The following is an 18,509-nucleotide window of genomic DNA, read 5'->3' as shown; positions in this document are numbered from 1 at the left end:
GCATCCACAGAAAGTAGCGATGAGCCAGATATGTGAGGTTTTAGACCTGTTCTGAACTCTGGCAAAGTTCAGACATATTTGAATCTGGGGTTTTGGTTTGAGTCCATTCTAACAGAAGTTAACCAGTTCTACTAATATCCTGTCTAATAAAAGTGTGCCTGGAATTGGACAGCATATTTTAAGGGTTTTTCACAGCTTTACTCTTTGATTCCAAAATGTATTCTCTCTTCAGAGGTGGTCTGATACTAGAGTAGATTTAACCGTATAGTTTTTCTCCCTGTTCACCCATCCAGTACACTGGATGTTTATTATTTATATTGCAGAATGCCTTAGGGCCCCCAACTGAGATCTGAGCCCTGTTGTATGGGGTGCTATACGTACAGAACACAGTAAGTGACATGCTCTGCCCTTAAGACTGTGCAGTCTATTGCTATTAGTTTATACCTTGTGTGTGTCGTATTACGTCAGCTGAGAATCAAAGTGGGATTCTAGAGAGAATTCTGGTTTCTCAACCTGTGGGTTATGACTCAAAATTGGGTTGCCAGAATGGGTAGCAGGATTGGCTGGGCTCAGATCTGGGCACTGCAACATCCTACAGCACCAGTCAGGTTTGGCCCAGTCATCCCTCCATCATGGGAGGTCAGCCAGGCCAGATTTGGGTGAGTGGTGCTCTGATCCCCAGGCACCTGGTTTCTTCACACTCTCAAAATTTGCCTTAGCTGGCTCCCTCCATCAGTATGGCTGGGACAAACCCGAGCAGCACTGATGCCCAGAGTGGGGAGCTGAGTTCAGCCAGCCCCACGGGACAGGAGTCAGGAGGGAGTCATTGGTGTCACGTTCTCTAATAAGTACCAGCCTCCCAATGTGTATCCCTTTGCCCTGAAGCTGGGCAAAACCCCATCTTCCATACACACCATCCAGCTCCTTCCCCCACTGCATCTCTGACTCTTCTGCACCCAACTGCTTTACCCTCTGCCTCCCAGGTGTGCATGTGTGGAGGCTGTCTCTTTTGGGAGCTGGAGCTCTCTTCCCCGTCCACACCCCTCTCTGCCTCCATATCCTTCTCCAGCCCCCAAACCTCCAACTCTTTCCTCACCACGCTCCCTGATCCCTTGATCTCCCCACTTCATCTCCAGGCCCCCAAATTTCCCCACGCTATACTCTCTGCCGCTGGGGGTGGGGGGGAAGCTGTGTGCTTTGGGGGTGTGTCTTGGCTCACCATCACTTCCCACTGGGGACATTCCCCAGCTGTTCAGAGCTGTCTGGAACATCTTGCATCTTAGCTCTGAGTCCCCCATCCTCATTCACCTCAGCAGTGGAGCTGGGGGTTGGCAGATGTATCAGGCCTAGGGCAGTGCTGGGGGTCTCTGGGTTGCAACAGACCGTCAAAGCTTACAGATGGATCCAGAGTCTGAAAAGGTTGACGACCACTGCTCTAGAGCTCGCACTGTGTTAATCCATCAGTTGTCCTGCTGCTGGGTGTATTAATGAGGCTATAAGAGATCCCTGGAAGAACAGGAAAGGTTTAAAGATCAGAGCACTGCATCTGGCATCGTTTGCCTGAGCCTGGAATATCTATTTCTTAGAGCAAGGCAGAGAAGGGAAGAGTAGGTGAAAGAAAAGACTGTAACTGAAAAAAAAAATTGCTGGATGGGTTTTACAACCATAAATGGTAAAAGTAACCCTACTCCACTGCCAGCAAGTAGAAGGATGGAATAAGGTTTTGATTTAGAGGAACAGCTCAGCGAGGGTCTTGTAGAGCGCTTCATGCCTGTTATAAAAATGTGATTAGCTATTAAACAGAGAAATTTAACAAGAGAATTTAAGTATCAGCAACCGCCTGCTCTCCAAGGATTGTGGATCCTTGCTTTATGGAACCCTGAAAACTGATTACATGCAGTAGATAGTTAAAGAAATCATTTAAACTTGGTGAATTAATATACTCTTTAAAAAAACTGGATTTTTTTTATCTTTCTGACCATTTAAAATTTTTACCTCCTGCCCGTTCATCATGAAACAGGCATGTCTTCTGTACTAAATCCTTGTATCTAATTTACCTCTTCAGGCTCTTGTTAGGAATTACGCAATGTCTAGATAAAGCTGAGGAAGTAAAAGAAAGCATCTGAGGCATACTTGTACACCTTCAGGAAGTCTTGTTCTATACCTAAATATTCTCTCATTCCTCTTTTTTTTTTTAAACATGTTACAATTTTTCTCTGCTCAGGAGGGGTGTGTTGAGTGGCTTTAAACACCCATGCCACTCACTTCCTTAACCAGTAAGCTTGACTAATGGTGGAGGGGTGGAAGCCAACTTTCCCTCCATCTTTATACTCCATAAGATGACTGCACAGTACTTTGTCAAGCATCCAGCTCCCTCCATTACAAGAATATGGGAAACCTGAATATGAGCTTTTCTCTTTGGAATATTCAGGCATAAATGACCTCAGTTTTCAGAAATGCCTAGTATTGGTGCCTCAGTTTTTATATCTCCAACTTTATACTGTAAAAGGGCTTAGTATATGGATTGTGGGTGCTCAGTATTTCTCTGAAAACTGGGTCTTTTTAAACTGTCTCAGACTGGGCACCCAAAATTACATCTTGGAATTTTAGGCCAAATGTTGCCTAATAAGGGCACCTCCCTGGTCCAAAGACCTAAATAGAAGGAACTCTGTTTGGGTAGTCTTATACCCCTGTGTGTGGATGAAACCCAAACCAAACTTTGATGTTACATAATTTAGATTTGACTTCCTGGTTTTTCTGAAATTGTGTAGCACTTCCCTAACATGATCAAAGTTTGTTTTTGAAATATTTTAATCAGTTTAAGGCAAAATAAATCCCCTCAGCAGCAGAAAAAGTAAAGCTCCATTAGTACTGTCAATCATGTTCTTTCTGCCTAAATCGGGAATTAGCCTGCGGTTATGAGTGGCGGGGCGGGGATAAGGAGACCACTGAAAAGCAATTAATGTACCTATAAAGACATGGGTTTTTCAAATGTATCATTCTAGATTCTCTTTAAGTCGTCTTTCTTGACTGTAGTGGAAAATGAGGCCTGTATAGACTTCATTATTTGTGCCATTTTTCCAAAGAAGATTGATGTGGATGGGCATGTCAGAATGGCAAAAAAACAAATACTGACTGAGAGGTGTGATGATGTAAAAAGTGGCTATCTAATCTAATACTCCATCTATTAATCCAGAATTACAGTACACTTTTAAACATGTGTAACTGAAAACTAATAAATGCTGCCAGTGGCTTACATTTAAATACTTTGTTTTTGCTCCCTTAGTTATGCTTCTGCCAGTGTTTCATTTATAAACCCTTATTTTCAAGGATTTATAACTTTATACAGTCTTAAATAGTCATTCTTTCTGGGAGCAATCTTTTTTTTTTTTTTAAACACACATTTTCAAAAAAGTCAGTTTGCTCATTTCAGGACAGAGCCAAAAACAGTAGTACTTTGCTATTTCTGACATTTTGGAGTGTAAAATAAACAAATTAATAGAAATCAAAATTCAGAGGTCCTGAATATGGTTTTATGCACTACACTAATTTGATTTCAAGGGCGTTTGCCATCCATTTGATCAAAGCTGAATGGTTTAAAATCTCCCTTTGGTGTATTTCCATAACAAGGTCAATGAGCAATGTTCTTTTAAGTCACTAACGTGTGTATAACTCTTTGGCTGCTGAGGGTAATTATAGCCTTTTGCACCAGAGGAATTCTGTGATTTTTTTTCCCATAATACTATAACTGATATGGTGCTACCATGAAAAACAATATTTCTTTCTGATATCCTGGGCAAACTATATACTGTTTTTTCCCATATATACTCTGCATTTTATCGATACGGTATCAAAGATTTGTGGGTGTGGTCACATTGTAACACATGTGTGACACTCTTTTCCCCCCCTCCCCCACCCGCTCAGTGTGTGTATGTGTGTGTGTGTCAGGGTCAATAGTTAAACTGCAGATGCAGCATGGGGAATCAAACTGAAGAGGACCCATTCCCCAAAGAGATTAACATAGGGAGATTAGTTAATTTGTACAGCGTAATCCTATGACACAAGAAATCCCGCACAACATTAAGGAGTGGCAGCAGGCTAGTTAATTCCTAGAAATCAAAATGAAGCTGATGTATGCAGGATCTTATTTGATAAGTGGGAAAAATGTCCTCGTTAAAGAATGGTATTGCTTCCCAAGGAGAAAAGTTTAATTATGTAAAGTTTAAACTCCAAGTGCAGTGATATTCCTCTTTGTGCTGTTTAGAAGCAGGACCGAGGTGAAATGTAACAGTTCTCTCAAGTCTGCAAGTTGCAGCTTCTTACCTTGTTCCACCATTGGATCCCTTTGCTGGTTGTGAGACTGGTCGGTGTTCCATACAACTGGCTAATCATCCATCCGTGGAAGTGATCCTTGAAAACAGGAACCCAAAGCAGTAATGGATCAATATGTTGAAAAGATCATGTGGCTTGTGCACTGAAGAACTTGTCGTGGGTGTGTGTGTTGGACTCCCAGTGACTTGAGGCTCAGCGTTGGCACATATGGTGAGTAATCATAAAGCCTTGAAAGTGTGGAGTGGGTAAAGAAAAAGTAGATGCCTTTACTTATCACAAATTGTGGAGATATAATGAATACAGTGTGTGAAATAAGTGGCTTAGGGGGAGAGTTAGTCTGACAGTGCTTTCTCCATCCCTTCTCTCCTGCTCATAAATAAACAAACCAACGCACCATGATTTATTTAGTCTGTACATGAAAATGCATCAGGAAGAGGCTACCAACTGTAATTCTGTCAGCAGAATTCCAATAAGATGACATACATTCCTTCCATTATAAGCTAGATTAACAAGGAAAAGGACTGCGTAGCCCACCTGGCGTTACACTGGCATTACATCAGACCTAATATTATTCCCTTGTTTTGATCTATCCTTCCCCGGGCTGGCAGAACACTTAGATCCATGTGGGAGAAGAAGCACTTTTTGTTACTGAACAGTGTCTGCTTCCCTCCCTCCAGCTCAGTGGTTCTCAGACTTGCTTGATGGAGCCCCCTTCTTTGTGTCTGCAGACGTTTACACCCCCAAAAAAGTACATGTACCACCACCCAGCTCCGAAGGCAGAGCGGAGAGCCGTGGCTGCTGGCCAGGTGCCCAGCTCTGAAGGCAGCAACATACCAGAAGCAGCACAGAAGTAAGGTTGGCAATGTGAAAAGTGATGTTTGTCAATATAAATTTTCACAGCAGACTTAGTGGCCCATTGCCACCCTCACTTCTGTGCTTCTGCTTCCACCCTGAGGCTGACAGCTGGAGCCCCACTGCCTCCAGGTGAGGGCTTGGGTGGGGGGTAGAGCTTGAGCCTGGACTACCTCCTGGTGAGGGTTTGAGGGGGGTGGGGGAGGAAAGTCCGAACCTGAGTGGTGGGGCTCTGGCTGTCAGCCCTGGGGTGGCAGAGCTCCGATTATCCCCTTTATCCCCAACCCAGGGCTGACAGCCAGCGCTCTAAAGCACACAGCTCATGCCTCCCATGACACATTCCTGCATCTCTCTTGGGAAGCCCACCCCATAGTTTGAGAACCACTGCTCTAGCTGATGGAGAAGCATTTATAATGGTCCCTATGGAACAGTGTGTGGAAGGGGGGGAATAAACATGAGGAAATAGTTTTACTTTGTGTAATGACCCATCCACTCCCAGTCTGTATTCAAGCCTAAGTTAATTGTATCCAGTTTGCAAATTAATTCCAATTCAGCAGTCTCTTGTTGGAGTCTGTTTTTGAAGTTTTTTTGTTGAAGAATTGCAACTTTTAGGTCTGTAATCGAGTGACCAGAGAGATTGAAGTGTTCTCCAACTGGTTTTTGAATGTTATAATTCTTGACGTCCCCCCCCCTCACCCCCCCGCAACTGTTCCTCACACATTCTTGTCAACTGCTGGAAATGGCCCACCTTGATTATCACTACAAAAGGTCCCGTCTCACCTCACCCCCCCCTCCTGCTGGTAATAGCTCACCTTAAGTGATCACTCTGGTTACAGTGTGTATAGTAACACCCATTGTTTCATGTTCTGTGTGTATATAAATCTTGCCACTGTATTTTCCACTGAATGCATCCGATGAAGTGAGCTGTAGCTCACGAAAGCTTATGTTCAAATAAATTTGTTAGTCTCTAAGGTGCCACAGGTCCTCCTTTCCTTTTTATATTGATGATTACTATCTCCCTTGGGAGTAGAAAAGGTTTGTGGGTTTTTTTTTTAATTGAAGGCGGCATAGATTCAGTCCTGCTCTAAGCAGATGCATTTTCCCTAGCCTTCATTTATACTAAATTAAATTGCACTCATTTGTTTACACTAGAGCTGAATCTGGTTCCTGCTGTACTATATTACATGTTCTACATGAACAGATCATAAGCTGTAGGTCATAGTGGGTGGGGGTAGTCACTTTCTTGACTGTAGTGGAAAACGAGACCTTTATAGACACCATCATTTGTGCCATTTTACCAGAGAAGATTGACATGGGGAGTGTCATAAAGGTAGAAAAACAAATACTGACTTGAGTGGAGTGATAATATAAAAAGTAGCATTTCAAGGAATGTTCAAAATTACCACATTGGCACCTTACGAGTGCTAATATTGCATTTGTGCTCACATGAAGGTATTTGTTTTGGCCTGAATTCTATTTCACTCTAACAAAGGCATAAATGGAAAAATCTGTGCTGTACCAATAATTAACAAATCCCCCATACTCGTCAATCTTAAGCTTGGTCAGGTTTCTGGAGGGTAAATGTTCCTTTAATGCTGCGCCTGCAAGCCCTGCTGAAGATGTTCAGTACTTTGTCACTTCTGATAAATGTGCGTTAGTGGGAATGTGACTTTATAAACAACACTTATCTCTCAACTAACATTAGCACTCAACTAACATTAGCACTCAAATTTTACCTGTCAAGAACTTGAATCATCTATGCCATCACAGATAATTTTGTGTCAGACTCATTGGCACTGACTCGCCAACTGTAATTGTTTCCGATTTCCAGTTCAGAACTAATCCATGTAGACATGGGATTTGCGAGACTGGATTAGATCATTGGTTTAGCAAATTTAATATCTTGATTCTACGGTGATGTGTTAGAGCAAGATAAGTTCCCTTCTCCTTTTACTAAATAAAGAACCTCGCAAGATGGAAATCACTGTCAGAGCAGAAATGGCTTCCTGAAATATACAGCAGTGTGTTTGAGCCGTGAGACATGATTAGTAGTATTACAGCCATGTTTTCTTACAATTTTGTTGTTTGGTCATGAAATTATCCACTAATAAAGTATCTTTACTCTCCGGGACAAAATATTATGATTTTTTTAAATGGCATTGTTTTATTAAAAGCTTCTACTGCAACAGTTCTAACCGGACAATCGGAATCATCGCCTCCAGAGGAAAATGGCGTAACACGGTCATGATGTTTTATAAAACTCCACCTAGTGGGCTCCTTCTCACTGTTAACTGTATCATTTATTTCTTTAGTTGCCGTCATCTCATGGCTATAGTTGAAATGCACAACAATGTGGAATGAGTTTCTCTAGGATGCTGCATTCTATTTCACAATGCAACATATTAAACTACTTAAAATACTTCATGAGTGATATCACATGCTTGTGGTGGGGTGTAAATTACTGCAGTGCAGTGAGGGCATTGTGAATGCTAATTCATTGTGTTTTGTCTTGCTTGGGAGTTAAATAGAGGGACAGCAGTACTTCTTCCATTGCTAAAGGCACTCCCACTCCCTCTTCCCCCTGGTTAGTTAAGGGGGAGGGATCCTTGTCAAGTAAACCTTGCATTATGACAAAATTCGATTTGTCTACACACTTCAAGGACTACATTTAAGTAAGTTTATTATCTATTGTTGTGCAAAAAGCTAGGCAAAGATATTTTGTGCTGAGGTTTGTCAATTTTCATCACAATTTTGCACAGCTGAACTTAAAGCAGGTTATCCTCTCCTTTTGTAAGAACGTTTGGGATCCTGTTCACATCTGCAGAATTTCTTATTTTGGCTTTGGTACAGTACAGAGAAAACTAGGGTCATTACTTTTTTGCCTGCCATTGTCAGTGTCTTAACTAACATGGGTACTGCTCTTAAGGCCTCAGAATCCCTTAAAATCCATCCTTACCAAGGCAAAACTCCCATTGAAACTAGTGCCCGAATAAGGGTTAGTTTAGTACAAAGAACTTGGCCCTTTCTGAAGAATCTTGAAAAATTATTCACTTTGTTCTTAACAGTTTTGGACTGGCTGTTAAAAAGTGCATAAGACATACTGGGCAGAAAGAACTTCAGGTTAGGGATAAAACCTGGAAATGCCCCATCATTTTTTTTTTCACTTTGGTCAATACTGCTAACTGCAAATATTCTGGAATAATACTCTGACTAGAGGCATATCTCTGGGCAAGGTGCAGTCTATCTGTACCCTTGACTCCTAAGAGATGCTCTTGTGCTGGTAAATAGTACTCTGTTGGGCCATGAAATGGATGGCTAAGCACCCATCAGCATATCCATTCTCCTACTTAGTTTACAAATTAAAAATCAGAGAGGGCAAGTGCTGTAGAATGGAGTATTAGGTAAGTGATGTAGGAGATGGGGAAGGGAGCCACCCTTCTACAGAGCTTGGGAAGAGGAGGTTGGGGAGGATGGAGCCTCTCTTGGAGGGCTTGGAAGCTGAACCAGAGAGCTTCCAGAGATGAAGTGGGAGACATCTCTCCCTGCCCAGAACAGTAGCCAGAAACCTTCTACTGATGGCAAGTAGGATAAATCTTCTGGCTACTGACCTGCTGGCTAGCTTGTGGAAGCTTTTCTAAAGGAATTAATTCCACTGGAACATGCTTAAATGCAGCATTTGTGGTGAGGAAGGCTATTATCAACCATGCAAAAATGACTGAATGAATAGCTCCATATGATTACACTTCCCATTTTCTTTCACAGTACTATCTCGATAACTCTGGTAAGTGCATTGCTCTCAGGTGTCTTTAGATTTGGCTCTAGGAAATGTGATCTGACTTGCTCTTCATACCCTTCAGGTTCTTACCCATGTTCTGTTTATTTCTAAAACTCACTTGTTCACTGCACCTCTCTGTGCTCTTTTGGATCCCTAAAACTTGCGTCTTCATTAGTTATTGTAATGAGTTTGTCTGTCACTTTCTGCACATAGAAAGTAATTTAATTTCCTGCACATACTTAGAGCAAGGCAAGGGTTTTTTTCTCATTATTCATTGCTAACCTGTGAGGTTTCTGAAAATCTCCAAAAAGGATAAATGTTTAATTCCCCTTAGCCACACACAAATTCTTGAGCTGCCATTTAGACAGCTGACTCTGATCTCAAACATTCTCTCCCCCGTACCCCCACCCCTACCTATGCTATTTTTCATTTTGTTACTTAAGCCTGGAGCTTAGTGACCATTGCTCAGTCACCATTAGAAGTTTTCTCTGTAGTCTCTCATACTTACTGTTTGTTCCCCCGACGCGTTTTTATATTTGCTACTTTGCAGGACTTGCTGGACAGTACCTGCCCACATACCTTATTATCACTGTTCCAACTCTGGGATCTTTCATGGTGAACAACTCTGTGCAGTTGTATGGATAATTCTGTGTTTAAACCAACCATTTTCACTTCATAAATTTTCACATAATATAGATTTTAGTTATTTCCAGTTGGTGGCTCAATCTCCAGTACTTATTTGGACTTCAAAGTCTGCAAAATTAATCTGGAAAACTCATATAACTTCTGATATATTTTAGTTTTAGTGTAAGAACATTAAATTGGCATTTCTCACTTCTTATGATATTTTGGCACTTCTGTTTTCTCCTTAGAGAACCAGAAATTCACAAAGTTTTCAATATTTTAACCATCTTAACATCCCAAAAAGGCTTTTTTTGGGTTCAGTGTTTTGGGTGTGAAAGATTTGTTCTTTAAACCAAAATGGTCCCACCTATCCGGAGTTTTTTTAGGAGTACTCAAATGGAAACTGTTAACTTTAAGATCTTTGGGGGCAGGCATGCTCTTAATATGTGATTGTACAGCACCTAGCCCAAATGGACCCTGAGCTGATGAGTGGGGGCAGTGGGGCATTCTGGATTAAACTGTAATAAAAGTAGTAATATTGTTCTCTTTGGTGTTTCATCCAATGAATTCAGTTCCATAGAGTGAAAGATAAAATTTCCAGCAGTATGTTCTACTTTACCAGACCATGCAAGGCCTTGAAAGGAGTAGGATGTATAGTATGGCCCAATGAAAGAACATGGCCAGTTCCAGTGGTAGTACTTTTTGTTCATTATTCCCTCTGCTTGTTGAGTTTGACAGCCTCCGCTGTGTTGTCTCGTCTCTTCTTCTCTTTTGGCTCCACCAGATTTGCTGGAAGAATCTGGTTTGCCAGCAGCTTTGAGATTTTGATGTGCCATCTATTCTTCTGTGGAACACAAGCTAGTCTGTCTGGAAGGATGACATTAGAAACTGCTGAAAAGACAAACTGTGATACTGGGCCCAGGGAATCAAACACTGTCAGGAGATCAGACTCCCCATTTTCCACACACACACAAGTGGGTTGAGATAGGCTAACCTTGAAGTTATGTTCCCTGATGAATAAGGCATTGGGATAGTTAAATCTTTCCCAGTGTCTGAAACCTCAGCAGAGGGTGAGGCATTGCCTGGCAGGCACCCTCCGGCAATATAATCAAGATAAGTCAGTTGTTGAGGCATGGAATTATGCAGATACCTTCCTTCCTAAGGGCGCTTCTGTCACATTGCAAAGGATTGGGGAGCTGAAGCCAGAATAAGAGAAATTACTTGAAGTAAAAGTGAATGCACAACTCACTGTTAATCTGAGAAACTTCTGATGAGAGGGTGCTTGAAACCCAACTATTTTTGGTCCTGGTATGGCTTGGTTTGGACTTGGATTTATGAAACCACTATTAGTGGGACTTCAACTGGCTGAGTCTGTACTTGTGGCCTGTGGATTTTGGCTTATGGCAATGTGAAGCCAAAGTGAGGAGAGCTTTTTGTTTTCATAACGTCTTTAAGAGCTGAATACAGGATACTACCAAATACTCTGTACCTTCAAGGAAAGGTCTGAAAGCCTCCACTAGTCTCCTTTTCACGGATGAATCCATAGGACTTTGCATATCACAATGGAGGCACGCAAGACACTGGCTCCTAGGCAGATGGAATCCTCACTCATGTCATTAAGAGTGTTTATGGCTTAAAAAAATAATAGTCTCTTGTAGTCTGGTTTCAAAGGAATTGTGCACATTGTTTTGTTGGCCAGGGTTTTGGAGAACATCAGGGTGGCTCCCTGGAGAAATGAAGTGCGTAGATCACTATGGCACTTGGTGCTCTCTAATTTTAAGACCGGTTTCAGAGTAACAGCCGTGTTAGTCTGTCTTCGCAAAAAGAAAAGGAGTACTTGTGGCACCTTAGAGACTAACCAATTTATTTGAGCATGAGCTTCCGTGAGCTACAGCTCACTTCATCGGATGCATACCGTGGAAACTGCAGAAGACATTATATACACACAGAGACCATGAAACAATACCTCCTCCCACCCCACTGTCCTGCTGGTAATAGCTTATCTAAAGTGATCATCAAGTTGGGCCATTTCCAGCACAAATCCAGGTTTTCTCACTCTCCGCCCCAGTTTGGATGAGCTATTGCCAGCAGGAGAGTGAGTTTGTGTGTGTGTGTGTGTGTGTGTGTGTGTGTTTCTGGGGGCGGGGGGTGTGAGAGAGCCTGGATTTGTGCTGGAAATGGCCCAACTTGATGATCACTTTAGATAAGCTATTACCAGTAGGACAGTGGGGTGGGAGGACGTATTGTTTCATCGTCTCTGTGTGTATATAATGTCTTCTGCAGTTTCCACGGTATGCATCCGATGAAGTGAGCTGTAGCTCACAAAAGCTCATGCTCAAATAAATTGGTTAGTCTCTAAGGTGCCACAAGTACTCCTTTTCTAATTTTAAGGTGTGCTTACGTGCCACTCTGCCCTGCATCCAGAGGGTTCTTCAGGGAAATGAGGAAGAACTTGCTTTCCTCTGCACTGCACACTGGAGTGGGGGAACCTAGGCTTTCATGGCACAGGATCGTTGGTATCTGGACTCCACAGTTAAAGCCGAACAGCAAGTCGGTATACATCTGCTTTCTGCCATTTATCAGCCTAACTTGAGAGAAACATCAAGGGAACGATGGGGGTGGAGGGAGGTGGAGGGGGGAAAGAAAGAACAAGAGCAAGACTACCATCTAGGGGAAGGGATCAATTACAGTAAATAACTATACCCATAGGCATTCCTTCTTACAGGTATAACTTTGGGAATGCTAAGGGGTTGCACCAATTTAACTAAACCTGTATATGTAAATAATTCAAAAATGGTATAGAAAAACTTTTGGTTTCAGAGCAGATAAAGACTATATTTTTCTCAACTGAGTGATGTAAGTGAGGGAAGAGGGCCCTGTTCCCCCAGTAATGAAGATCTGAAAAAAACCAACATGGTGTCAACAATGTAACGAAATGAATAACTGTTTCTTGAGAGTTCAAGGAGATGAGCACAATGGACTATCGGTGGAGTTATTTCAATAAGCCATCTGCAATTTATTTCCTTGTATTCGTTTACATAGTGTAATGCTAGGTATGCTTTGGAGGATTCTGCATTTCTGTTCTTGCTAAAGCTGTTTCCTTTCTGCATAATGAGCGGCATTAAATCACACTGGCCTGATGGGCTTGAGCTAGAAGATAATATATTCATGTTTTATTGGAGAGGCCTGCCTTTAAAGTGCTTTGGACTGTGCACTGCTGACTGCTTAAAGGAGTATAATTCATTATTTGTAGTAATACAACTTTGTATAACAATATGCAAAAAATAAAATACACTTAGCATGGTTTTGCAGCATAAGGCTGAAATCCTAGACAGTACAGCAGTCTGTTGGTATTGTATTTCAAATTGCTCCCTGCCTACATGTCCCGTGAGACATGTGTTTTTCTTACCAATATAGTCCAATCATGAACTGTGTTAGGTCTTCCCTAATAGCTGGCTGCATGAAATGACTTGATTAGCTATGTTTTGTGTGCAAAATGCTGACTGAACATTTGTATGAATGGTGCACATTAAGGCCCTAATTCTATACCCTGTACTTGTATTGAGTAGCACTTCAAATGTAGTCAATTTAATTAAACAGAACTTTGAGTAAGTACTACTAAAATCAAATGCTAAAGTAGTACTCTGACTTTGACACCTCAAACATACTTCTGTACTATCAGTAAAAGATAATCTTTGTATTTCAGCGTGGTAAGAATTTTTCATTAGTGACTTTTTAGATGGAAAACACAATTTCTGCAACATCAAGATTTTTTCTGTAGGAAAATTTCAATTTTCCTTATTTTTTTTTATCTTATATTGGTAAAAATCAACAAAATATTTCAATTTGTTGAGATGTCCCTAAATGTTCAGTTTAGGGTCAATTCAATATTAGATTGTGTGTGTCTCTGGTGCCTCAGTGCTTCATGGGAGTTGTAGCTTGCGTGCCTAATGCTCCTATTCTCTCATATGAACCAGTCTGTCTGGCCAGACTACAAATGCCATGAGGCAACATTCTGCACTCTGACTGGAGTGCAGTGCATCATGGGAGTTGTGTTGTTGCAGTTGTATTATGAGATGTAGTCTCACCTCACATCCCAGCAGAGGAGAATGGGGGCATGAGGTACCTGAACTGCTGCTACCATGAGGCAATGCTGAACCATGAGGAGATGCAGTTTAATGTTGAATTGCTTTGAAACAAAATGTTTTGGTATTGATAAATCCAAACGTGTGGGTTTTTTGTTTTTTTTCTCCAGAACTTCAGGTTCTGTGAAATTTCAATATTTCAACTTCTTATCCCAACTTGAGACAAAAACACAGATTCAAATATCGGAATTTCCCCTGGGATAGAAATTCTGATTTGTGTTTTAAGCTTTACTTTGTATAACCAATACCCTTTTGATAATACTATCACCCACAGAAAGGATTATAATTATTTCATTTAGACTGAGATCTGGTGGTAGGGATTTGATCAAATTATTTACATTGTCTACTTTTGGTACATCACAATTCTCCCTATCAGTATCCTTTAGGTGTATAGTGTTACACATCGTACATCCCACAGCTGTCAGAAAAAGGAAGAAATAAATTACTTATATCGCACTGACATTAATGGAAACTTTGCATGTGTAACAACTTCAGAATCAGGCTGAAGGTGAGGAAAAATAAGGTCAACTGTATTTTCAGTCATCACACAAACATTTTGCAATCATGGTAAATCAGTCCTACTGGAAGAGGAAGTATGCTGACTCTTGCCCATATGCTCAGGGTTTAGCTGATCACCATATTTGGGGTCGGGAAGGAATTTTCCTCCAGGGCAGATTGGAAGAGGTCCTGAAAGTTTTTCGCCTTCCTCTGTAGCCTGGGGCACGGGTCGCTTGCTGGAGGATTCTCTGCTCCTTGAAGTCTTTAAATCACGATTTGAGGACTTCAATAGCTCAGACATAGGTGAGAGGTTTTTCGCAGGAGTGGGTGGGTGAGATTCTGTGGTCTGCGTTTTGTAGGAGGTCGAACTAGATGATCATAATGGTCCCTTCTGACCTTAGTATCTATGAATCTGTGGTCCAATCCAGTGGTTAGAGTGCTAGCTTGGGACTCTGTGGACCAACATTCAATTCCCTGCTCTGCCACAGACTTTACCACTTGATGCTGGGGACGTCACTTAGCTTCTTGGTGCCTCAGTACCCCTTAAGTAAAATAGTACTGTACTTCCCCTTACCTCACAGGTAGAAATCCACTGGTGTCCAAGTATAGTTGGACTTAAATGTCTTTTGGTCAAAATGAGGTGATGTTCTTTACACAGATTAATTGAATGGAATCATTCTTCAAGTATCTCAACTCCTTTTTATATTAATTAATTCAGTTAACCATCAATTCATTCAGATAACCTTAAGAAAATAAAGGGTGATCATAGTCAAACTTCAGCTAAATTCGATTTTGCTAGTAACTCAAAGAGCAAAGGGTTTAAAACACTGAATAGTGCTGAGGAGAGAAAAGCCTGTAAATAGAATCTAAACTATTTATACAACTACTTATAACTTCCAGAAGGGTGCACATGCTATCCTAATTATTCTTGGTTCTCACTGATCTTTACTTAAACGTTTGTGATCCTCTTTTAGGTACTCTCATACTACAATAAGGTTCTCTTCTTCCCAACCTGCCCCGGCTATCTTTCTCACACTAGAAAAGCCTGTACAGCTTAATCTAAACAGCTAAAATTCTCCAGCAGATGTAGCTCTTATCAAAACATTGTTCAGAGTGTGTTTTATATCACTGGAGTTTCAGGATTTTTGAGGAAGCGGGGTGACTTTACTCTGTATGATCATACCCCAGAAGTGACTGCATTTCAGTGGTGGTGAAGTGCCTTTGGATCTTCATGGGGGACAATGCTATATAAAAGTAAAACACAACTACATTTAGTATGTAAAATAAAACCTTTTAAAGGGCCTTTTGGAGACTGCATCAAACTTGTGCAAGTTGTAAAAGTTTATCAAGAAAAATATGATGGTTGTTGCCATACAGTAGGTACCATTACAATGTTCATGTTGCTACCTCAAGTATAGTACTTGTAGTAACAATTCTGTCTTCCTGTATTAGGAAGAGGAGAGCACACTACAATACTACAATCATTGCAGAGTGGCAAATGTGAAATTTATAATGATGCCCTCTGTAAGCGCTTAAATACTTTGACTATCCACCATCATGTACACAGATACCACATGTGTGTGCATCTGACCTTCTTTTCAGAGGACTGTTTGTAATGAAAACAAACAATAACAGCAAAGATGCTTAGTGATAATCAAAAGTTTCTCATTTGGAAATGTTTGCCAGTTTGGAAATTATTGCCTTCAGCTGTGAAAATAGTAGGCTTTTCCTGTGAAGACAAACCTGTCACTTCTAAAATAAATATCAGTTCTGTTTTGCAAATATTGAAAAAGAGTGACTTTGTTTTAAGATCACACTTGGTTCTATAAATGTTACTTGCACTGAGGGATGAATTATTTTGTTATCAAGTAAAAGAAACTGGGTGACAATGGCATTTCAGCGTTAATGTTAATATTGAGCTGCACTGAGATCTCTTCATGTGGCTTTTGCACAAAGAAAGTTGAAGCTTACAACTCAGAGACTTGGTTTGGTTTATATGAGCTGCCTGGACTTTGGAAATTGATCCACATTCAGAATTTGATTGCTGCACTGGAAGAAAATCCACCATTAATTGTTATACCAGGATTGACTAACCCCAGTATTTCCTGACTGATGTGATATGCTCGGTCATTGTTGCTGGTGTAGTCTTCAGGAGATTGCTTCTAAGGAACTGTGCATCTCTGAATGAGATGTTTTGGAACATTGGAGATAAGGGGGCCTTTTGATGGACCTCCACCCCATCATTCCTTTCCTTACAAAATGCTGTGGGGTTTGTTCATGGTACCTTCATCAACATTGCATGACCTACCTGTGTATTAAGTTATGCTTCACTGTAGGCTAAGGATTGCATGCAACTCCAGGGCAGAGGGTCACCACAGTTTCTCCAGAAATCAAAAAACAGTTAGCGGCGATTTTCAGGCAAATCACCTAGGTTGTAACACATCCAGAGAGGTACCACACCCTGGGGAGCTCACACGTTGTTCAAACTGGATTTTCGGAGACCATCAAACAAATAAAGGACTTTTGGGTAAAAAGCTGGGTTAACACTGACTAAGGACTTCTTTCTGATCCAGGAAATGGATAGGACCTTCTGTCGAACAGAGTTGCAGAAGGGTTTGCCTACTTGTGTATATGTTCTCTTATTGGGTTTTTTGTTTCCCTTTAATGCTTTTACCCTTAGAATAAATGCAGTTTGCTCTGTGCAGAAGGCTGGTTGGTAACTAGGGTGCACCATTATAGCCCCTGGAGAGAGCTTAACCACAGTACTGGACCCTCATCAGACCTGTTGGGGAAACCATAGTGAGATGCAGAGAGACTATAAGCCTAAACTCCCGGTTTGGAGCAGGAGAGATGTAGGTCCGTGCCTGAGAGCAGTGACAGCTGGGAATCTGAAAACCTTAAGAGTACCCTCAAAGAAAACTAGTGGTTGAAGGGGAGGAGTAAAATTTAACCCTAAATTGTGACATCATGATCCTTCTCTGACAGGAACAATTCCATTTTCTTTGTTTTTTGATCATTACTAGATATAAGGGATCCAGAATCAAAATGTAAGAATTCACTATTGCATCCTACATGCACGTGAATCATCCAGCTGGTCAATTAAGCCACTGGATGATCTGTTTATTTCCCTCTGAAAACCTCAAGAGGTATTTGAGTTATTTGGAAAAAAATGAGTAGGTCCTGGATAAAAGGGCCATAGATACCACCCGGTGAGTCACTGCATTTTTGAGGTGACTGCATTTTTTCACACACAGGTCACAGCACAATTTTTGACCAGTTTCTTTTCTAATTTCCTTTCTTCCTCAGAGACTGATGCATTTCAGTTTTTGAGAGCTCTACTGTAGTTATCAGACGTGTATGTGTAGTCAGTGCAGTGATGATGGATCATTATCTCCTATGTCTCACTGATGATGAATAATAACTTCTCCAGGATGTCTGTCAGGGTAAGACATTTGGGGTGAGAGGCTGCAGTGCTAAATCAGTCTTTTTAAAAGATAATTTCAGAGGATATGAGAAACTGTTATGCTGTCATGATCCTTTAAATTTTTAAAAGAACAAAGTACTTTGCGATAGGAGATTAGTCATGGCCTTGCTTAAAATAAAGCATGAAGGTAAAGCTTTAGAATATATTATCTAAAGGCTGGGATTAAAGTATGGCTGTACTGTGAAAATGTAAAAATGATTATGTAAAAAGGCATCTTTATTCAGCAGATCTGCTTTCTTTTATTAAAGTAGCTTGATATTACTGCTTTTATTTTTCTAGAGTCAGCACAGCTGAGGGAGTGGGCTGGTTCTGTTCCTTCTTTGTATTGTCCACAGAACTGATTAAAAAGTTCTAATCATTATACCTGTGCAAACCCAGTGCCTTCAATGGGCAGCAGAGTTGTTGCTCAGCATAATCAGGCCTGCGGAGACTTTTGTTACTGGTCATGTGTGATAAAGAATACAACTTGATTCTCAGATCCCAGGCAGAGTTTGCAGGGCTGTCAGTTAGAAAAAAGTATGTTTGTCAACTGAATGTATTTGATATGGAAATTGAGAGACTCTAAATATGGATTTACCTTTTAGTAACTCTTCAGAATAAAACACCACTTGAAGTGTTTTGGAACCAGAAACAACACTTCAAAACAAAAAAGACTCCCAAAATAAAATAAAACAAGACATTACTGTATTTAGGACAGTTTGCAAGCCAAGAGGAGGAGAAGTAGAGAAAATAATGTTAACACTTTTTTATAGTACAAAAGTTAAGAAAAGTGTCTGTACATCTGGGTATAGTGCTTAGA

The 18,509-nt window shown here is 40.9% G+C and overlaps 1 protein-coding gene across 5 annotated transcripts in view; it reads left to right on the top strand.

The window, feature by feature from the left end:
- The window catches only part of FBXL7 (F-box and leucine rich repeat protein 7), a 325,721-nt gene that overhangs the window by 133,051 nt on the left and 174,161 nt on the right, over positions 1-18,509 (top strand). The window contains exon 2 of one of the 5 annotated variants that reach the window (XM_048839635.2): positions 4,265-4,542. The exons of the other annotated variants lie outside the window; for them this stretch is intronic. The gene's annotated coding sequence lies outside the window, so the exon portion shown is untranslated. The remainder of the gene's footprint in view (positions 1-4,264; positions 4,543-18,509) is intronic. 5 annotated transcript variants of the gene reach the window in all.

This window comes from Caretta caretta, chromosome 2 (genome assembly GCF_965140235.1).
Source record: "Caretta caretta isolate rCarCar2 chromosome 2, rCarCar1.hap1, whole genome shotgun sequence".
NCBI lineage: Eukaryota > Metazoa > Chordata > Testudines > Cheloniidae > Caretta > Caretta caretta.
Note: the sequence above shows the minus strand (reverse complement) of the source record. Positions and strands in the feature narration are given on the sequence as shown.